Raw genomic sequence first — 24462 nt, 5'->3', positions numbered from 1 at the left:
TGGTCTGAAAGTTTAGGGTCTTATTAGTATGGTTATAAGGCATGGAATCCCTGTTTAGGTTGCTGAAATATCGAGTTTAAAGTCGTGTCATTACTGCTCTGTTTTTTAGTTATATATGTAGCGGTTCGGTGGACTTTTGCGTAGGATTGCTCGGATATTGATGGAGGATTGATAGGGTGAGAAAAGAGGCTGTTTGGGCATGTTTTCGTGACGCTTTCGAGTCGTATTAGCATCGTATTATGGGCTGGACAGAATTAATAGTATGCCATGTTATCGAGCGTGAGTAACGGCTTGTTCGTTTGTTTGTGTAAGTTTCGAGTGTGTGAATGATAGCAGGCGTGTGAAAAAGCATAGCTGATGAATAAAATTGTGTGTAAAATGACTATCTATTAGGAAATTGGGCTTATATTAGGCCCGGCTACCATTAGGGTTTGCCATTAGGGTTAGGGTTTGCATTAAGTCGGGAGGTATTATAAATACCTCACCATATCGATGTAAAACAACATCAATCAAATAATACAATTCTCCGTTATGCATTTCTCTCCCCCCTATAATCTTAACATGGTATCAGACCCTCTTTCTTGAGGACTCTAAACACCGTTTCCGCATTCTTACCGGTGGGTGGCCGGAAAACTACACACCCACCGGTAGGATACTCAATCAAAAACACAAATTAAATAATAATAATAATAAAAAAAATGTCTATCTCTTAATGGTCTACGGCAGTGATAGCAAGGCTAATTGTTTTGCTTCCAAATGATTGCCTATCATTGAATTGTTAATTACAACAGATCCAAAAATAAAGAAATAATTTCTTTCTTTTTTCTTTGAAATTTGATTAATCGTCTTTTACTTCAATTAAGGTGGTACTTTAATTATTTGTTTGGAGTTCGAAAAGTTTAACGTTCTCCAAATCTTGACATTGACGGATAATTTTCCGTTTTATTGAAATTTGTCAGGTTCGATTAGGGTTCCTGCAAATTAACTCATACTTTCGACAAGTCCAAAAAAATTAACGTTCTTGTTCGAAGAAATTTCTAGCGAGTCTTTATACTCGTTTATCTTACCACTTTTCCAAGACGAAGAGGATTGATGAAGAAAAATATGAAGATTGAAGATTTCATTTTTTCTTTTTATATTTTCTCTGTATTTCTCCAATCGTAAAGTTCGTACTATTTATTGCCTTTACGATTGCGGGAGGGTATTAGGAAATTGGGCCTATACTAGGCCCGGCTACCATTAGGGTTTGCCATTAGGGTTAGGGTTTGCCATTAAGTTGGGAGGTATTATAAATACTTCACCATATCGATGTAAAACAACATCAATCAAATAATACAATTCTCCCTTATGCATTCCTCTCCCCCCTATAATCTTAACACTATCAAACTAAACAGAAACAGAATTTAAAAAAAAAATACTTTCTACATGAAAAGTAAAACGAACTACTACCTCTTTGTATATTCCGTATGTATTTCTTTAAATACTATAATGCTGTCTAAAAAATTATGCATTACTACTCCGTACTCTTAATCTTTTTATTGATGTAAAACAATGATGTATACAGAAAATTTGTAATCTACGAAGTTTCAATATCATAAACTTGAATATTCAGCCGATGAAAGTTTAAATAATCTGAAAGCATTATAAAAGTAATATGGCTAATGAATGCTTACCCTTTCCAATAAAATTATCTAAAGATTTGTTCCGCGTTGAATTGAAAAACCGTGGTATAAATGCATATTGAACCTGAAATTTTTACCAAACTACAGTATCAGTATATTTGTATGGCTGTATATAAGCAAACATACAATTAATATAACAATATACACATTAATAGTTTAGTACCATAAATTAGCAATATAAGTACGTCAATACATAATTAGAGAAAAAAAATAAGAAGAAAAAAATCAAAAACACGCAGACTAATCATCATATGTTATAATAAAAGGAGCAATATATATATATATATATATATATATATATATATATATATATATATATATATATATATAGAGAGAGAGAGAGAGAGAGAGAGAGAGAGAGATAAGATCTCGTGCGAACTAAAAGTTCGGTACGAACTTACGAACTTAGCTTCAAAGCCCTCAGATTTGAGTTAGTAACTTAAATCTCGTTTATTAAACAAACTCCCTGATCTTCTTTCCAAATCCACACATTCCATTATTCCACCATCTTGGTCAACCGGTCAGAAGAATCTGTCGGAGCTCCGGCCACCGTAACCTTCGGCCAATCCTCGTCGCCGGTGAACCACACCAAGTTATCTCTCCGGCGCGCTGCATTTTCTCTCTCCTCCCCATCAAACCCGTAATCACCACATCTCGCATTCTTACCTTTCTCATTCATATGCGCCACTTGTTATACCCAATCTCAGCCACGGTCAAGTCATGAGAAAACTCGAAAGTCGGTGAATCACACTATAAATGCCGCGAGTTTTGTATACCTGGTGTTATATCTTATATTAATTTCATATCTGATGAATTGCTGCCGGAAAGCAAGTCGTTATTGTCTGGGTTGAGAGGCATTGGTTGTCGAGGAGTGTCAAGTTCGGTGGTGATGAGGGTCATCGCAGGAGTGTTGGTGTTGATACGTCACCAGGTCACGGTGCTCGTAGGGGTAGTGCGGGGGGAGGAAGTCGGACACTTGGTGGCTTTTGCGGGCCAAGGGTCATGGTTATAGCCAACGACGTTACTGATAGTCGGCACGACGTCAACTGGTGGTTTCGCCGAAACGCCTTCAATCCTGTTTCACCCAGGAGTATCTCAGGTATGGTTTCTTCTTATGGCTGGCGAGCTTCCTTACATAGTCTAATGGACTTTAAACGACCCTCCCCGATAGTCGACAGACTCTAAAATGTTCCCGACGACAGGTACTTGGTTCAGACCCCTTGAGCCACCTTGCGTCGCGATAGTCGTCATGTTGTAATATTCGATTGACCTGATGGCTATACTTTAACTTTCGCCATGTCCAAGCCTCAGTCAAAGTGGGGCTCTGTAGATACCTCATTTCTGCACCTTCCGCCAACCACCCAATGATGATTGGGCCGAATGTTTGATGCGCGAAATGATTTGTGACAGTCCATAAGTTTATCGTCAGGTGATATCTCAAACACTTGAGTCTACCCCTTGGTCGTCATCTACGCACCGATACGGTCGTTGTGACAGTAATTAGAGTTCATTTGGAGTCCGAGTCAAAAACCGCTTCATTTTCTAAGAAACCATTTAAAATGCCGAGTCGGAATGTTCTAGAATGTTCTAGATATTCATTCCCAATCAAATTTTATATCTTTTGGTAAAATATCTCCTGTATATCATATTTTACGGAATAAGGAAGTATAGATCTACCACAATTCCATAACAGAAACGCGAAAATCTTTCTTCCGGAGGAGGAAACCTCTGGGAAAATGATGCGGCAGATGCTGCGCCTCTTGAATTACCGCAGCAGCTGTTGCGCCTCTTCCCCAGCCCTTTTTGGCTATTTACGGAATATTTCCGTGATTTCTTTCCAATGTTTGTGTCATTCCAAAACTCTTCCACATTTTTTGGTATAAATATAGACCTCCGGTCTCCATATTTTTCGCGCGAGTGTCCGCCTTTCTCTTCTCTCTTTGCATTCTAGACCTTGCTCTAAACTTTCGAGGCCTACGTGCTTGATCAGTCAACCACGTAAGCTCAGATCATTCTGAGTACCAGTCATGTTGCATGACCGACCAATTTGACCACTACCCATCAATCAATCAATTAATTTAAAATGCTCCAACGAGGGCACTTTCTACATACATTCGAGTCGAGCAATCAGTAACGTTAACTTAGTTAATCTCGTTCCGTCAAACATGTAAGTCTGAGGGTGTAAATCCTACTTTTATTTTATGTTTTTATTTTTTTACCAATTAATGTAAGGTTTACGTCAAAAGTACATTCAAAACCGATTCTAAAAACCATCTTTCAAAACCGTTTTTTAAAAAACAGAGGAGATCAGACGTCAAGAAGAAACGCAGCAGAAGTTGCGCCTTTTCAAAGAATCGCAGCATATGTTGCGCCTATTCCAGAGGCTGCTTGCTGCTCTGCTCTTCTTCTTCTTCCTCGAGTTTCCATTGTTTTGTCCTTTTCGTCTTATTTTCTTGTTTTCTTTCGTCCTTCAGTACGCAAGCATCTTTTAATAATTCTCTTTTAATCTTAATGCTTTATTTAGACTTAAATTCCTTATAATTGGATGTTTGCGGGTTTTCGTCACTATATCAAACCCGGATTTTAGGAATTCGATTTGTCCATATTAATTTCTGGGATTCGTACTTTGTACATACCTTTTCATATTCCGTCCTGTTCCGTTTTCCAGCCGTCTTAAATCCAAGTGTAATAATTAAATTAATTCCAACACCGTAAATAAATCTAAGTTGTTTTAATTCGTTTTTATCCGTTTTTATCGCTTTCACGACGGTTCCAGATGTATATAACCTGCCAAACCACTTTTACTCGAGTTACCAATCAATAATCGATCTTAAAATTACCAATGAACATTAATGGACTGCGGTTCTGACTTCACAGATAGAGCTCAACTCAAGAACAGGCGCAGGAGGAGATGCGCCTCTTCCAAGGGACGCAACAGATGTTGCGCCTGTTCTAAGGTGATTTCTGTCCCTGAACTCGTTCTCGCCTAGACGTAGCTTCTAATTACGTGTTTATTTAACTAATAACCATAATATCGCCCCTAATCTGACCTATTTTATTACTTTAATTTCTAACCCTTTTAATTCTTTTATTTCTTTTCATCTTTGAAATCTGTTTCAAGTGTATTTTTGACGTAAATCAATTAAACCATTGTAATCATTGTAATCTATTTACAGTTTGTTTATCACTCTTGTATGATTTATTTTACTTGTCTTTCACATGTAATCAATCTAACTCTCAACTTTGACCTTAATTGTTTGCTAAATTACATGTTCACCGACATAGTTTAATCTCAAATGTTAGGATTAATCTGTGGATGTTGCATTGCATGCATATAATCGATGACATATCAAATATGAACGATTTCCCTAATCATTAGTAGAGGCCGCTATCGAGGCGGGCATGATTAGGTGTTCAGTAAAAGGACTTCCTAATACGTACCCTCACCCCTTACTCAAGATCTCTGTGAACATCCGTGTTCATTGGCATCCACGAGAGTCATTCTAGACATGGAATGCTAAGGGTAACGAGTTCTTAGTGTTCATGTCACTACTTTGTGTCTTGACATGGCATGATGTATTCGAACGGTTCCAATTTCCCGTAAAATTGGTGGCGACTCCACAAATGCACGCTTTTATTCAAGCGCTTTCGTGCGCGCCGCGGTGTGGCCCATGTTCACAATGAGGAATAACTAATGAGCATGGTTTGGGTACATAGAGAATGGAGAAGTATATATACACAATTAGGTAATTGTGTTTGCTTAGGGTTTGTTTTCTCTAGAAACATTAATTTCTTATTAGTAATAATCAAATGAAGGAGGTTGGCAGATTATTTATTATATTCTTTTTTATTTTGCAAAATCTTATGATATAATTTCTTTATATTGTAATTAATAGTTGTTTATCTTTTCTATTTTTATTTATTAATATACATAATTTAGTAAACAAAAGCAGTAGCCAATGATATCACTCGAATATGATATAATTTCTTTATCTTGTAATTAATAGTTGTTTATCTTTTCTATTTTTATTTATTAATATACATAATTTATTAAATAAAAGCAGTAGCCAATGATATCGCTCGAAAAGTTCCTCTTTTAAGTGTATAATAGATTTAATGCCCGGGCGATGCACGAGCCACTTGTAATATTCTGTCTCTTGAACCACCGTTAAACGTTAAGTTATAAAATAACCAATACAATTGTCAACACCCATATACAAAGGCTCTGTTTTTTTTAATAGAGTTAGAGTGAGCTGGAACTTAATTGAATTGAATTGAAATTTGCTTATATGAATAGCGCTGAAATAAGCCGAGTTTAACTTAACTGAGCTGTACTAAACGAAAACATGAATTTACAACTATGTTCTCCCTATTCATTCCCGCTAATAAGTGAACGCGACACAAAATGTCATGTCTCCCTATTCCATTAATTTTAAAAAGGTTATTTAATCGCTATTTTAAATAAAAACGTACAAAAACTTGTGTCTTTATATTTGGTTTCAGAATTTAATAACCCAAACTGATTTTTTTAATTTACGTTGTATATATATATATATGTGTGTGTGTGTGTGATCTTAGGTTTACAGTATAATAAGAATTCTTATATTTCCTAGGTTCCTATGACGGTGTATATGGAAAATCATGAATTAGAATCTTAATTGATGAATTTTAGTGTCATATGTAGTTGTCAAACAACTCTTAAAACACCAAATTTTGTATGAGATGATCCCTTACATAAAAGGCATTCATTTTTTTTCCAATATTTTTGTTAGGCAAAATTTTTTGGTTCATGATTCATGACCCATATTCATTATCTCAACGGTCGTATTTATAATATCCATTCCCGTATTTTCTAAAAATTTCAAAGAATAAACTTAATTAGTAAGTTTACGTATATTATATCTTTTGTTTACGTTGACAACTAAGAGTAAAAGATTGAGTATAGTTGAGGTAATTAATTTTTAACTTTGAATAATTCTTAATGCTCTAACATTTTTAATCCATGAAAAATGTGGGATCTGTTAATATACATTCCTCCACATATACTTATGATACTAATATAATATTCTCTCCGCTTCGGTCATTTTCTTACCTTTAGATTATTAATAATTGACTAATGGAATTCAATACCTGCTTTATACTCAAATTATCATTAATAATTGAAGAATTTAAAGACATTATGAATTTAACAATACTTCCAAATTCTTGACTTCTAAGAAGGTAGAGAGAATTAGGTTTGATGTTTTTTTTGTTAAGGGTATATAAATGGAAAGTTCGTGCAAAAAGGAACCTAAAATATTAGGAAGTTAGCCATATCCCACATACTATCGCATATTTGACAATGAAAATTACTTCTCGTCATTCATAATCATAGCCTTCAGCAGTGGTCGAAAATTTAATATCATGATCATAAATCCAAGCTGAGCTAATGAACTTTGTTTTATAGATCATAGCTGTAACACCCCGGTTTATAAAAGAAGTCCTCGTCAAGACATTCTCTAATAAAACGGAATGTTACCATCTCGGTTTCCCGAGGTAGTGAATAACAAATTAAACTCCAAGGCAATTTATATAATATTTAACTTAATTATTACAATTTCTCTTTCCAACTCAAATTACAAGAAGCGCGTAAATAAAAGTGAAGTCTTCTAGATGATGATCTAGCTACTAGGTAAATCGATCCGATGTCTCACGCCCATCAAGCTCCCGTCCTATCTCTTAAACCTGTCAAGTCTGCTCCCCATAAAACGGTTCATCACAGGTGTTCACGAATACACAGGGTCAACCGCGAGGTTGAGTAGGGAAAACAATAAAACAATAAATATGATATGCATGATACTCCGTCACCTCCATCTCCATCTCAACTCAATCTCATATCTCATATCTCATATCCGAAACGCCCTTGACCATACCGATCCCGGTAGACTATATATATCGCCAAGCCGATCTGCCACTCAACGGTGAGGACACCAGGGCAAGTCTGCGAGAACCCGCTGGGCCTTATCACAACATCACATCGTATCTCAACATCGTCACCACCACATCGTCCTCCAACTCCAATGCATATGAAATGCTCAACAGTAATTAATGCAATGCAATATGTATATAAATCACCGAAAGATAAATCATAAAGTCATGCCGTTACCCGATGTTGTGATATCATACTCAATACGATCAAATCAATCAATCACCTTCCCGAATATAAATGATAACATAATTCAACCACCATGAAACAAGTCAACACAATTCGATCAATAACGATAATAGGACAAGTGTATTTCCCTACCTCATAGTGCCAGCAAATCCAATTAAGCAGTTAAGAAGTCCAGAAATAAAGCAACGAATCTGATTATCGATCCTTCACGAATCCGTCACCTAAAACAATTATAATATTTATAATTACTAACTACTAAATATAGTCATCTCCCAAAATAGAAGCTTTCCCGATATAGTAACTTTCCACTTTAACCAGTCCCGACTCAAAATCCATCTCTAATTATTTTAATCAACTCGGGAATAATTTATTCAAATGACTCGAAAATTAAATTAAATAACTAATGTGATAATAATATATTAAACGAATTAAACGTTTTAAGAAAACCCGAATCAAACATAAAACAATTCAACAACCCGACATAAAACCCGTCTTTAATCATTTTAATTAAATAACTCGGAATTAAATTAATTAATTAAACATGTGACCCATTATCGAAATATAACGATTAACTATCACGAAACCCGATTCAAACTAAAAACAACTCGTATTCAACACTACCCATACTTCACTCTCGCTACACCCTTAAAGCCGCCACGACCACCCCGACAACCACCGCACTTTGACCCCCACTTCGTCCCCACCACCAGCAACCACCACCGGCTGGTCATTGCCCGCGGCGAGTCGAACGGTGGCAAGCGGCGTGGTTCATCACCGTGCCTCACCAACGCCCCTGTTCTCGCCCAAACCACCACCATGACTAACAACCATCACCTGCCAACTCACCATCCTGCTCTCCGTCGGTCCGTGAACCCAGGACGTCATGGCACCACCATTTCGACCTCCCCGAGTCCATGGTGGTGCCACCCCAACATAGTCGTGTAAACCGCCTGAAAACCCATATAATAAACCCGATTCATCACCCCTATCGCTGCCGCCTTTCACAGCCACCATTACCACCCAACACCACCCTAACCACCACCATAACCCTCGTCACTAACCCCACTACTCCTATACCCCATCCACAACCACTATGAACACCTCCCTTAGACACGACACAACAAACAACCCCCGACATAAATACCAAAAACAGAGGAAAATGGGGGTTGCTCATACCTTTTCATGCCGCCATAACAGCCACCACGGTCGTCTATGGTCGTCGCCAATCACTCCTAGCTCATCCTTGCAGTGCCGTCAACCACCCACGGCCACTCTATCTCTCTCTCTATGAAGAATCGTGATGATTGGTGTAGATGAAGGAGGGAGGCGGGTTGAGGGAGTGAGAAAGGAGGGAGGCGGCTGGGTAGTACTATTAGGGTTAGGTTTTGGGTTAGGGTTAGGGTTAGGGTTTAAATAGGGTTAGTTGGGCTTAGGGTTAAGGGTAATTGGGTTGGACAGTTAATGGGCCAGCTCAACTGGTTAGCTCACCTTTCGAATTCCTTATAAACCCGTCTCAATTAACTTACGATAGCTTAATGTAATTATCGACTCAACAATTACCCGGCTTAATTAATATGATAAAATGTATAATAAATAATTTTTAATAATATCCATTTAATTAATTATATAATATCCATTTAATTTATTATATAAAATCCATTTAATTTATTATATAAAATACGTGGTATTACAGTAATGTAACATTCCGTATTTGTTACGTTTAATTGATGAGTCAAAAGTGTGTTAACCGTGTTAGAAATGCGTGACATCCGTAAGTACGATATGCAATACCCTTCTGAGGTTTGGGTACGGGAGCGAACTTCGGGACGAAGTTCATTTTAAGGGGGGGAGACTGTAATACCCCGTATTTTATATAATAAATTAAATGGATTTTATATAATAAATTAAATGGATATTATATAATAAATTAAATGGATATTATTAAAAATTATTTATTATACATTTTATCATATTAATTAAGTCGGGTAATTGTTGAGTCGATAATTACATTAAGCTATCGTAAGTTAATTGAGACGGGTTTATAAGGAATTCGAAAGGTGAGCTAACCAGTTGAGCTGGCCCATTAACTGTCCAGCCCAATTACCCTTAACCCTAAGCCCAACTAACCCTATTTAAACCCTAACCCTAACCCTAACCCAAAACCTAACCCTAATAGTACTACCCAGCCGCCTCCCTCCTTTCTCACTCCCTCAACCCGCCTCCCTCCTTCATCTACACCAATCATCACGATTCTTCATAGAGAGAGAGATAGAGTGGCCGTGGGTGGTTGACGGCACTGCAAGGATGAGCTAGGAGTGATTGGCGACGACCATAGACGACCGTGGTGGCTGTTATGGCGGCAGGAAAAGGTATGAGCAACCCCCATTTTCCTCTGTTTTTGGTATTTATGTCGGGGGTTGTTTGTTGTGTCGTGTCTAAGGGAGGTGTTCATAGTGGTTGTGGATGGGGTATAGGAGTAGTGGGGTTAGTGACGAGGGTTATGGTGGTGGTTAGGGTGGTGTTGGGTGGTAATGGTGGCTGTGAAAGGCGGCAGCGATAGGGGTGATGAATCGGGTTTATTATATGGGTTTTCAGGCGGTTTACACGACTATGTTGGGGTGGCACCACCATGGACTCGGGGAGGTCGAAATGGTGGTGCCATGACGTCTGGGTTCACGGGCTGACGGAGAGCAGGACAGTGGTGAGTTGGCAGGTGATGGTTGTTAGCTGCGGTGGTGGTTTGGGCGAGAACAGGGGGCGTTGGTGAGGCACGGTGATGAACCACGCCAGTTGCCAGCTCTGGTTCGACTCGCCGGCGGCAGTCGACCAGGCTGGTGGTGGTTGCTGGTGGTGGGGACGAAGTGGGGGTCAGGTGCGGTGGTTGTCGGGGTGGTCAGGTGGCGGTTTAAGGGTGTAGCGAGAGTGAAGTATGGGTAGTGTTGAATACGAGTTGTTTTTAGTTTGAATCGGGTTTCGTGATAGTTAATCGTTATATTTCGATAATGGGTCACATGTTTAATTAATTAATTTAATTCCGAGTTATTTAATTAAAATGATTAAAGATGGGTTTTATGTCGGGTTGTTGAATTGTTTTATGTTTGATTCGGGTTTTCTTAAAACGTTTAATTCGTTTAATACTTTATTATCACATTAGTTATTTAATTTAATTTTCGAGTCATTTGAATAAATTATTCCCGAGTTGATTAAAATAATTAGAGATGGATTTTGAGTCGGGACTGGTTAAAGTGGAAAGTTACTATATCGGGAAAGCTTCTATTTTGGGAGATGACTATATTTAGTAGTTAGTAATTATAAATATTATAATTGTTTTAGGTGACGGATTCGTGAAGGATCGATAATCAGATTCGTTGCTTTATTTCTGGACTTCTTAACTGCTTAATTGGATTTGTTGGCACTATGAGGTAGGGAAATACACTTGTCCTATTATCGTTATTGATCGAATTGTGTTGACTTGTTTCATGGTGGTTGAATTATGTTATCATTTATATTCGGGAAGGTGATTGATTGATTTGATCGTATTGAGTATGATATCACAACATCGGGTAAGCGGCATGACTTTATGATTTATCGGTTCAGATGATTTATATACATATTGCATTGCATTAATTACTATTGAGCATTTCATATGCATTGGAGTTGGAGGACGATGTGGTGGTGACGATGTTGAGATACGATGTGATGTTGTGATAAGGCCCAGGCGGGTTAAAGCAGACTTGCCCTGGTGTCCTCGGTATTGAGTGGGCAGATCGGCTTCGGTCGATATATATAGTCTACCGGGGATCGGTATGGCTGGGCGTTTCGGGATATGAGATATGAGATATGAGATTGAGTTGAGATGGAGATGGAGGTGACGGAGTATCATGCATATCATATTTATTGTTTTATTGTTTTCCCTACTCAACCTCGCGGTTGACCCTGTGTATTCGTGAACACCTGTGATGAACCGTTTTATGGGGAGCAGACTTGTGAGTTTAAGAGATAGGACGGGAGCTTGATGGGCGTGAGACACTGGATCGGACGACCTAGTAGCTAGATCATCATCTAGAAGACTTCACTTTTATTTACGTCAGTTCTTGTAATTTGAGTTGGAAAGAGAAATTGTAATAATTAAGTTAAATATTATATAAATTGCCTTGGAGTTTAATTTGTTATTCACTACCACGGGAAACCGAGATGGTAACAGTCCGTTTTATTAGAGAATGTCTTGACGAGGACTTCTTTTATAAACCGGGGTGTTACAAAGTGGTATCAGAGCGAACGATCCTCAGGCCTAAACCAATGAGCCCAATGAACATAGGATGTGTCTAAATAAAATGAACCCCGGGATAGAACTGTTGGGAGCACACTACGGTAAGGTATGAGTTAGGGGCCCCCTCACACCGAACCAGTGGTCCTCTCAGTTGAACCGGAAACCATGAGTGTATACGAGAAAAAGGGTAGAATAGTTGCTTGAGGATGAACAGGAAATTCATATATCGTTACCTAAGTATTACCTGATTGATACATTGATTATTGCATAATCGAGTTGATGTATACTTTGAGACCCATATAATCTAACCATTATGCAGGACAACGCTACGGTAAGTATTTTGTATGAATGATATGCTGATAGTACTATTAGGTCTAGTAATATGCGGTTATGTGATCCCAAAGCCATGCTAGTATAGTATTGTGTTAGTAATAAGAAACACGATAGAATTTCATATCTTTAGTCATCGCAATCGTGATTTAGATATAATGAGTAGATCGAGATACGAAGGGATTCTATAGGGAAGGTGTTACGAATTGTACAGTGTGAGATTTAAGTTATGATGAATTAGTATCGATAGTATAGTTGTAAGAATTGGGACATAGGAAATGAAAGACTTAGTGATGAAACTTGTTTTGGTTGATGTTACTCTTTAATTGACCTTACTGCCATTTCTTTTCTGTTCATTGCCTAAGGATAAAAAAATTTTTATGAGAGGTAGCCTCGTGAGTTAGTGTTCATTTGGTGTCGGTTTCATGCTTATATGATAAACGGATCAGGAGTAATAAATACCTTAGTGAACTATGGTTAGGGAGTTCCTGTGCAGTGATGTTTTGACCAACAATTTTGTAAAAATCCTCATCCCCCCCTTAAAATGAACTTCGTCCCGAAGTTCGCTCCCGTACCCAAACCTCAGAAGGGTATTGCATATCGTACTTACGGATGTCACGCATTTCTAACACGGTTAACACACTTTTGACTCATCAATTAAACGTAACAAATACGGAATGTTACATTACTGTAATACCCCGTATTTTATATAATAAATTAAATGGATTTTATATAATAAATTAAATGGATATTATATAATAAATTAAATGGATATTATTAAAAATTATTTATTATACATTTTATCATATTAATTAAGTCGGGTAATTGTTGAGTCGATAATTACATTAAGCTATCGTAAGTTAATTGAGACGGGTTTATAAGGAATTCGAAAGGTGAGCTAACCAGTTGAGCTGGCCCATTAACTGTCCAGCCCAATTACCCTTAACCCTAAGCCCAACTAACCCTATTTAAACCCTAACCCTAACCCTAACCCAAAACCTAACCCTAATAGTACTACCCAGCCGCCTCCCTCCTTTCTCACTCCCTCAACCCGCCTCCCTCCTTCATCTACACCAATCATCACGATTCTTCATAGAGAGAGAGATAGAGTGGCCGTGGGTGGTTGACGGCACTGCAAGGATGAGCTAGGAGTGATTGGCGACGACCATAGACGACCGTGGTGGCTGTTATGGCGGCAGGAAAAGGTATGAGCAACCCCCATTTTCCTCTGTTTTTGGTATTTATGTCGGGGGTTGTTTGTTGTGTCGTGTCTAAGGGAGGTGTTCATAGTGGTTGTGGATGGGGTATAGGAGTAGTGGGGTTAGTGACGAGGGTTATGGTGGTGGTTAGGGTGGTGTTGGGTGGTAATGGTGGCTGTGAAAGGCGGCAGCGATAGGGGTGATGAATCGGGTTTATTATATGGGTTTTCAGGCGGTTTACACGACTATGTTGGGGTGGCACCACCATGGACTCGGGGGAGGTCGAAATGGTGGTGCCATGACGTCTGGGTTCACGGGCTGACGGAGAGCAGGACAGTGGTGAGTTGGCAGGTGATGGTTGTTAGCTGCGGTGGTGGTTTGGGCGAGAACAGGGGGCGTTGGTGAGGCACGGTGATGAACCACGCCAGTTGCCAGCTCTGGTTCGACTCGCCGGCGGCAGTCGACCAGGCTGGTGGTGGTTGCTGGTGGTGGGGACGAAGTGGGGGTCAGGTGCGGTGGTTGTCGGGGTGGTCAGGTGGCGGTTTAAGGGTGTAGCGAGAGTGAAGTATGGGTAGTGTTGAATACGAGTTGTTTTTAGTTTGAATCGGGTTTCGTGATAGTTAATCGTTATATTTCGATAATGGGTCACATGTTTAATTAATTAATTTAATTCCGAGTTATTTAATTAAAATGATTAAAGACGGGTTTTATGTCGGGTTGTTGAATTGTTTTATGTTTGATTCGGGTTTTCTTAAAACGTTTAATTCGTTTAATATTTTATTATCACATTAGTTATTTAATTTAATTTTCGAGTCATTTGAATAAATTATTCCCGAGTTGATTAAAATAATTAGAGATGGATTTTGAGTGGATTTGGTTAAAGTGGAAAGTTACTATATCGGGAAAGCTTCTATTTTGGGAGATGACTATATTTAGTAGTTAGTAATTATAAATATTATAATTGTTTTAGGTGACGGATTCGTGAAGGATCGATAATCAGATTCGTTGCTTTATTTCTGGACTTCTTAATCGCTTAATTGGATTTCTTTGGCACTATGAGGTAGGGAAATACACTTGTCCTATTATCGTTATTGATCGAATTGTGTTGACTTGTTTCATGGTGGTTGAATTATGTTATCATTTATATTCGGGAAGGTGATTGATTGATTTGATCGTATTGAGTATGATATCACAACATCGGGTAAGCGGCATGACTTTATGATTTATCGATTCGGTGATTTATATACATATTGCATTGCATTAATTACTATTGAGCATTTCATATGCATTGGAGTTGGAGGACGATGTGGTGGTGACGATGTTGAGATACGATGTGATGTTGTGATAAGGCCCAGGCGGGTTCGCAGACTTGCCCTGGTGTCCTCGGTATTGAGTGGCGGATCGGCTTCGGTCGATATATATAGTCTACCCGGGGATCGGTATGGGTGGGCGTTTCGGGATATGAGATATGAGATATGAGATTGAGTTGAGATGGAGATGGAGGTGACGGAGTATCATGCATATCATATTTATTGTTTTATTGTTTTCCCTACTCAACCTCGCGGTTGACCATGTGTATTCGTGAACACCTGTGATGAACCGTTTTATGGGGAGCAGACTTGGCAGGTTTAAGAGATAGGACGGGAGCTTGATGGGCGTGAGACACGGATCGACGACCTAGTAGCTAGATCATCATCTAGAAGACTTCACTTTTATTTACGTCATTTCTTGTAATTTGAGTTGGAAAGAGAAATTGTAATAATTAAGTTAAATATTATATAAATTGCCTTGGAGTTTAATTTGTTATTCACTACCACGGGAAACCGAGATGGTAACTTGATCCGTTTTATTAGAGAATGTCTTGACGAGGACTTCTTTTATAAACCGGGGTGTTACAAAGTGGTATCAGAGCGAACGATCCTCAGGCCTAAACCAATGAGCCCAATGAACATAGGATGTGTCTAAATAAAATGAACCCCGGGATAGAAGCGTTGGGAGCACACTACGGTAAGGTATGAGTTAGGGGCCCCCTCACACCGAACCAAAGTGGTCCTCTCGGTTGAACCGGAAACCATGAGTGTATACGAGAAAAAGGGTAGAATAGTTGCTTGAGGATGAACAGGAAATTCATATATCGTTACCTAAGTATTACCTGATTGATACATTGATTATTGCATAATCGAGTTGATGTATACTTTGAGACCCATATAATCTAACCATTATGGGGACAACGCTACGGTAAGTATTTTGTATGAATGATATGCTGATAGTACTATTAGGTCTAGTAATATGCGGTTATGTGATCCCAAAGCCATGCTAGTATAGTATTGTGTTAGTAATAAGAAACACGATAGAATTTCATATCTTTAGTCATCGCAATCGTGATTTAGATATAATGAGTAGATCGAGATACGAAGGGATTCTATAGGGAAGGTGTTACGAATTGTACAGTGTGAGATTTAAGTTATGATGAATTAGTATCGATAGTATAGTTGTAAGAATTGGGACATAGGAAATGAAAGACTTAGTGATGAAACTTGTTTTGGTTGATGTTACTCTTTAATTGACCTTCCGCCATTTCTTTTCTGTTCATTGCCTAAGGATAAAAAATTTTTATGAGAGGTAGCCTCGTGAGTTAGTGTTCATTTGGTGTCGGTTTCATGCTTATATGATAAACGGATCGGGGAGTAATAAATACCTTAGTGAACTATGGTTAGGGAGTTCTGTGCGGTGATGTTTTGACCAACAATTTTGTAAAAATCCTCATCCCCCCCTTAAAATGAACTTCGTCCCGAAGTTCGCTCCCTGCACCCAAACCTCGAAGGGTATTGCATATCGTACTTACGGATGTCACGCATTTCTAACACGGTTAACACACTTTTGACTCATCAATTAAACGTAACAAATACGGAATGTTACATTACTGTAATACCCCGTATTTTATATAATAAATTAAATGGATTTTATATAATAAATTAAATGGATATTATATAATAAATTAAATGGATATTATTAAAAATTATTTATTATACATTTTATCATATTAATTAAGTCGGGTAATTGTTGAGTCGATAATTACATTAAGCTATCGTAAGTTAATTGAGACGGGTTTATAAGGAATTCGAAAGGTGAGCTAACCGGTTGAGTGGCCCATTAACTGTCAGCCCAATTACCCTTAACCCTAAGCCCAACTAACCCTATTTAAACCCTAACCCTAACCCTAACCCAAAACCTAACCCTAATAGTACTACCCAGCCGCCTCCCTCCTTTCTCACTCCCTCAACCCGCCTCCCTCCTTCATCTACACCAATCATCACGATTCTTCATAGAGAGAGAGATAGAGTGGCCGTGGGTGGTTGACGGCACTGCAAGGATGAGCTAGGAGTGATTGGCGACGACCATAGACGACCGTGGTGGTCTGTTATGGCGCGAGGAAAAGGTATGAGCAACCCCATTTTCCCTCTGTTTTTGGTATTTATGTCGGGGGTTGTTTGTTGTGTCGTGTCTAAGGGAGGTGTTCATAGTGGTTGTGGATGGGGTATAGGAGTAGTGGGGTTAGTGACGAGGGTTATGGTGGTGGTTAGGGTGGTGTTGGGTGGTAATGGTGGCTGTGAAAGGCGGCAGCGATAGGGGTGATGAATCGGGTTTATTATATGGGTTTTCAGGCGGTTTACACGACTATGTTGGGGTGGCACCACCATGGACTCGGGGGAGGTCGAAATGGTGGTGCCATGACGTCTGGGTTCACGGGCTGACGGAGAGCAGGACAGTGGTGAGTTGGCAGGTGATGGTTGTTAGCTGCGGTGGTGGTTTGGGCGAGAACAGGGGGCGTTGGTGAGGCACGGTGATGAACCACGCCAGTTGCCAGCTCTGGTTCGACTCGCCGGCGGCAGTCGACCAGGCTGGTGGTGGTTGCTGGTGGTGGGGACGAAGTGGGGGTCAGGTGCGGTGGTTGTCGGGGTGGTCAGGTGGCGGTTTAAGGGTGTAGCGAGAGTGAAGTATGGGTAGTGTTGAATACGAGTTGTTTTTAGTTTGAATCGGGTTTCGTGATAGTTAATCGTTATATTTCGATAATGGGTCACATGTTTAATTAATTAATTTAATTCCGAGTTATTTAATTAAAATGATTAAAGATGGGTTTTATGTCGGGTTGTTGAATTGTTTTATGTTTGATTCGGGTTTTCTTAAAACGTTTAATTCGTTTAATATTTTATTATCACATTAGTTATTTAATTTAATTTTCGAGTCATTTGAATAAATTATTCCCGAGTTGATTAAAATAATTAGAGATGGATTTTGAGTCGGGACTGGTTAAAGTGGAAAGTTACTATATCGGGAAAGCTTCTATTTTGGGAGATGACTATATTTAGTAGTTAGTAATTATAAATATTATAATTGTTTTAGGTGACGGATTCGTGAAGGATCGATAATCAGATTCGTTGCTTTATTTCTGGACTTCTTAACTGCTTAATTGGATTTGCTGGCACTATGAGGTAGGGAAATACACTTGTCCTATTATCGTTATTGATCGAATTGTGTTGACTTGTTTCATGGTGGTTGAATTATGTTATCATTTATATTCGGGAAGGTGATTGATTGATTTGATCGTATTGAGTATGATATCACAACATCGGGTAACTGGCATGACTTTATGATTTATCAGTTCAGTGATTTATATACATATTGCATTGCATTAATTACTGTTGAGCATTTCATATGCATTGGAGTTGGAGGACGATGTGGTGGTGACGATGTTGAGATACGATGTGATGTTGTGATAAGGCCCAGGCGGGTTCTGCAGGACTTGCCCTGGTGTCCTCAGCTGTTGAGCTGGCAGATCGGCTTCGGTCGATATATATAGTCTACCGGGGATCGGTATGGCTGGGCGTTTCGGGATATGAGATATGAGATATGAGATTGAGTTGAGATGGAGATGGAGGTGACGGAGTATCATGCATATCATATTTATTGTTTTATTGTTTTCCCTACTCAACCTCGCGGTTGACCCTGTGTATTCGTGAACACCTGTGATGAACCGTTTTATGGGGAGCAGACTTGGCAGGTTTAAGAGATAGGACGGGAGCTTGATGGGCGTGAGACACTGGATCAGACGACCTAGTAGCTAGATCATCATCTAGAAGACTTCACTTTTATTTACGTCATTTCTTGTAATTTGAGTTGGAAAGAGAAATTGTAATAATTAAGTTAAATATTATATAAATTGCCTTGGAGTTTAATTTGTTATTCACTACCACGGGAAACCGAGATGGTAACAGTCCGTTTTATTAGAGAATGTCTTGACGAGGACTTCTTTTATAAACCGGGGTGTTACAAAGTGGTATCAGAGCGAACGATCCTCAGGCCTAAACCAATGAGCCCAATGAACATAGGATGTGTCTAAATAAAATGAACCCCGGGATAGAACTGTTGGGAGCACACTACGGTAAGGTATGAGTTAGGGGCCCCCTCACACCGAACCAGTGGTCCTCTCAGTTGAACCGGAAACCATGAGTGTATACGAGAAAAAGGGTAGAATAGTTGCTTGAGGATGAACAGGAAATTCATATATCGTTACCTAAGTATTACCTGATTGATACATTGATTATTGCATAATCGAGTTGATGTATACTTTGAGACCCATATAATCTAACCATTATGCAGGACAACGCTACGGTAAGTATTTTGTATGAATGATATGCTGATAGTACTATTAGGTCTAGTAATATGCGGTTATGTGATCCCAAAGCCATGCTAGTATAGTATTGTGTTAGTAATAAGAAACACGATAGAATTTCATATCTTTAGTCATCGCAATCGTGATTTAGATATAATGAGTAGATCGAGATACGAAGGGATTCTATAGGGAAGGTGTTACGAATTGTACAGTGTGAGATTTAAGTTATGATGAATTAGTATCGATAGTATAGTTGTAAGAATTGGGACATAGGAAATGAAAGACTTAGTGATGAAACTTGTTTTGGTTGATGTTACTCTTTAATTGACCTTACTGCCATTTCTTTTCTGTTCATTGCCTAAGGATAAAAAAATTTTTATGAGAGGTAGCCTCGTGAGTTAGTGTTCATTTGGTGTCGGTTTCATGCTTATATGATAAACGGATCAGGAGTAATAAATACCTTAGTGAACTATGGTTAGGGAGTTCCTGTGCAGTGATGTTTTGACCAACAATTTTGTAAAAATCCTCATTTAAAGTGTATTAATAATTTTCGCATAATTCCAACTCCATCGATCAAAAGAGTCGCATATGTTTTCAAATTAATAAGCCACGGAAAATTTTGATGTTTCAATATTAAATAATAAATTTTGCAAACTGACCCAAGTTTTGAACCAATAGCTGTCACATGTTTGTTTGGACCAACTGAGTTGTAAAATTCTTTAAAAATGGAATTCTTGTGCTTTAAACCTAATTCTTTTTCCCTGTGTTTTGAACTCATCGTGTTTTATAAAAGTAATATGAATCAAGTTTAATCGAATAGTTATTTATTCGTAATTTTTGGAAGTTACAACGTAAATCAAAACATTTAAAATGTGCGTTCTATATTGAATTTTAATACAATTGTTTGGTTAATTCATGAGTTTAATAATGTGAATTTATAATGTTTTATATGACGATAGTAGCACGCATGTTCAGTAATTATGTATCTTAACAAGGGACAAAAATTTAAAACTTAGTTGATAACATGGTTGGCATGATAGTATGAGTAAAAATTGGATAGCTTAATTTGATTTTAATCGAGGGTGAAATATTTTATATGAGTCCAGTTGTTGCATATTTTATATACGTTGGCATGTTGGAATATCTTTGGTGTGTTCATCATATTTGCATGGTGGTCGGATATATATATATAAATATAAAACCATATTGTCATAATCGTGTAAGTTGATAACGTTAAAGGTTAATTTGATTTTCTAATATACTCGCATGAATATTTACAATAATTTTGTTTAAAAGTTTACACATGGATGGTAGTAATGATTATGTCTAAATGTTCACACATGTAGGATGCATCTGAGTTCTAATGTCTTTCATATGAGTTGTGTGCCATAGTTATATTTATTACCTTCATCGCATTAAATTATTTGATTGAACCTAAATCTATAACATGATAATAAACAGTGAGTTATTTCTTATTGAATATGTTCGTTATTATATTGACATAAAATGCTAAAGTGATTTTTGCAATTGTAACACGACATTTGACATATCTATATTATCGAGTCGTTACTATCAATTATATTTTAAATAAATATTGTTTATGATAACTATGTTGGCAATTGTAACGGGATGACCTTTGATGATTCACATGATAGGCGTTGGTTTAAATGATAGTCGTTATAGTTACGTTTAATTGAGCCGTGAAAATAACTAAGTAAAGAAGTGCAACCAAAATCCTGATGAGTGAGGTAATAGTCGTTCATTAGTAAAGATAGGACTGAAATGAATAAAATGAACTTGTAAATTACGATATATGAGTCGACACCTAAGCTTGTTTTGTTTAAAGGAATTGAATTAAGTTTATCAGCTTTTGAGTTTCGTAGTGTCGTAAATGGATTCTATGACTACCTGTTATAAGATTATGTTAAGAAAATTATTCACCGTCAAAGTATGAAAGTAAAAGTTTTGAAAATGAAGTTAAATTTTATCATGTGGGTATGAATTCTGAATGAGATTTCCAGCGGTTGCATGGTTTCATAATTTTGCTAGTCTGGGGGAATGAAACTAGAACGGAGTCACAAGTAGTGGATTAATTTAGTCATGTTGTTCATTCATGTAGCGAATTAAGTAAAGGAAAGTCAGACTGGACCTATTAAGGTATAAATTTTCATAAATCGATTTAGTAAGTTTTGGACCCTAATTCTTTTCTCATGTTGATTGATTCCCTATGTTTCTAAGGTAAAAGATTACCATAATTGGTAAAATGAATAATTACTAATGATTTTTACTGGTAACGGTAGCCTCTTTCAGTTGTTAGCAGTGGTTTGAGAACTGTAGTTATAATAATGAAGGTTACGAGGACGTAACCATGTTTCTAGTTGGGTAGGATTGTAAAATCTTGATGCTTAATTTACACTTGTTTGAAGGTTATAGTGACCAAGTTGACGTTTAGTTGTGGGGTACCTATGCAAATGAGTCCTATATGTTTTGTTCCTACTTCGGTTAGTTGGTTGATGTGTAAAAGGAGAGTGTGATTAAACTACTGGTAATGTGTTATGAGTTAGCCTATGAGCTGAGTTATGGTTACGGGAGATACGTTGCGGTCCAGTGCGACCATGGTTAATGAGTTTATGTTGAGTTTGAGATCGGAATTGAGATGGAAAGATGATGGTGTTCTCAGATGAGTATTTAGTTGTTATACATTTGTGTTCTCAGTTATTAGTTGCAGTTAGTTGGGTTAAGTATAGACGAGTTAAACTTCGGGACGAAGTTTATTTTTAGGGGGGCTGAATGTAACATTCCGTATTTGTTACGTTTAATTAATGAGTCAAAAGTGTGTTAACCGTGTTAGAAATGCGTGACATCCGTAAGTACGATATGCAATACCCTTCTGAGGTTTGGGTACGGGAGCGAACTTCGGGACGAAGTTCATTTTAAGGGGGGGAGACTGTAATACCCCGTATTTTATATAATAAATTAAATGGATTTTATATAATAAATTAAATGGATATTATATAATAAATTAAATGGATATTATTAAAAATTATTTATTATACATTTTATCATATTAATTAAGTCGGGTAATTGTTGAGTCGATAATTACATTAAGCTATCGTAAGTTAATTGAGACGGGTTTATAAGGAATTCGAAAGGTGAGCTAACCAGTTGAGCTGGCCCATTAACTGTCCAGCCCAATTACCCTTAACCCTAAGCCCAACTAACCCTATTTAAACCCTAACCCTAACCCTAACCCAAAACCTAACCCTAATAGTACTACCCAGCCGCCTCCCTCCTTTCTCACTCCCTCAACCCGCCTCCCTCCTTCATCTACACCAATCATCACGATTCTTCATAGAGAGAGAGATAGAGTGGCCGTGGGTGGTTGACGGCACTGCAAGGATGAGCTAGGAGTGATTGGCGACGACCATAGACGACCGTGGTGGCTGTTATGGCGGCGAGGAAAAGGTATGAGCAACCCCATTTTCCTCTGTTTTTGGTATTTATGTCGGGGTTGTTTGTTGTGTCGTGTCTAAGGGAGGTGTTCATAGTGGTTGTGGATGGGGTATAGGAGTAGTGGGGTTAGTGACGAGGGTTATGGTGGTGGTTAGGGTGGTGTTGGGTGGTAATGGTGGTGTGAAAGGCGGCGATAGGGGTGATGAATCGGGTTTATTATATGGGTTTTCAGGCGGTTTACACGACTATGTTGGGGTGGCACCACCATGGACTCGGGGAGGTCGAAATGGTGGTGCCATGACGTCTGGGTTCACGGGCTGACGGAGAGCAGGACAGTGGTGAGTTGGCAGGTGATGGTTGTTAGCTGCGGTGGTGGTTTGGGCGAGAACAGGGGGCGTTGGTGAGGCACGGTGATGAACCACGCCAGTTGCCAGCTACTGTTCGACTCGCGGCGATCGATCAGCCGGGTGGTGGTTCTTGGTGGTGGGGACGAAGTGGGGGTCAGGTGCGGTGGTTGTCGGGGTGGTCAGGTGGCGGTTTAAGGGTGTAGCGAGAGTGAAGTATGGGTAGTGTTGAATACGAGTTGTTTTTAGTTTGAATCGGGTTTCGTGATAGTTAATCGTTATATTTCGATAATGGGTCACATGTTTAATTAATTAATTTAATTCCGAGTTATTTAATTAAAATGATTAAAGACGGGTTTTATGTCGGGTTGTTGAATTGTTTTATGTTTGATTCGGGTTTTCTTAAAACGTTTAATTCGTTTAATATTTTATTATCACATTAGTTATTTAATTTAATTTTCGAGTCATTTGAATAAATTATTCCCGAGTTGATTAAAATAATTAGAGATGGATTTTGAGTCGGGACTGGTTAAAGTGGAAAGTTACTATATCGGGAAAGCTTCTATTTTGGGAGATGACTATATTTAGTAGTTAGTAATTATAAATATTATAATTGTTTTAGGTGACGGATTCGTGAAGGATCGATAATCAGATTCGTTGCTTTATTTCTGGACTTCTTAACTGCTTAATTGGATTTGCTGGCACTATGAGGTAGGGAAATACACTTGTCCTATTATCGTTATTGATCGAATTGTGTTGACTTGTTTCATGGTGGTTGAATTATGTTATCATTTATATTCGGGAAGGTGATTGATTGATTTGATCGTATTGAGTATGATATCACAACATCGGGTAACTGGCATGACTTTATGATTTATCGGTTGATGATTTATATACATATTGCATTGCATTAATTACTATTGAGCATTTCATATGCATTGGAGTTGGAGGACGATGTGGTGGTGACGATGTTGAGATACGATGTGATGTTGTGATAAGGCCCAGGCGGGTTCTGCAGGACTTGCCCTGGTGTCCTCAGCTGTTGAGCTGGCAGATCGGCTTCGGTCGATATATATAGTCTAGGGGGATCGGTATGGTCAAGGCGTTTCGGGATATGAGATATGAGATATGAGATTGAGTTGAGATGGAGATGGAGGTGACGGAGTATCATGCATATCATATTTATTGTTTTATTGTTTTCCCTACTCAACCTCGCGGTTGACCCTGTGTATTCGTGAACACCTGTGATGAACCGTTTTATGGGGAGCGAGACTTGCGGAGGTTTAAGAGATAGGACGGGAGCTTGATGGGCGTGAGACACTGGATCAGACGACCTAGTAGCTAGATCATCATCTA

The sequence above is a fragment of the Silene latifolia genome, chromosome Y (assembly GCF_048544455.1).
Source record: "Silene latifolia isolate original U9 population chromosome Y, ASM4854445v1, whole genome shotgun sequence".
NCBI classification, from domain to species: domain Eukaryota; kingdom Viridiplantae; phylum Streptophyta; class Magnoliopsida; order Caryophyllales; family Caryophyllaceae; genus Silene; species Silene latifolia.
The sequence above is the reverse complement of the archived record's forward strand: the minus strand, read 5'-3'. Positions refer to the sequence as shown.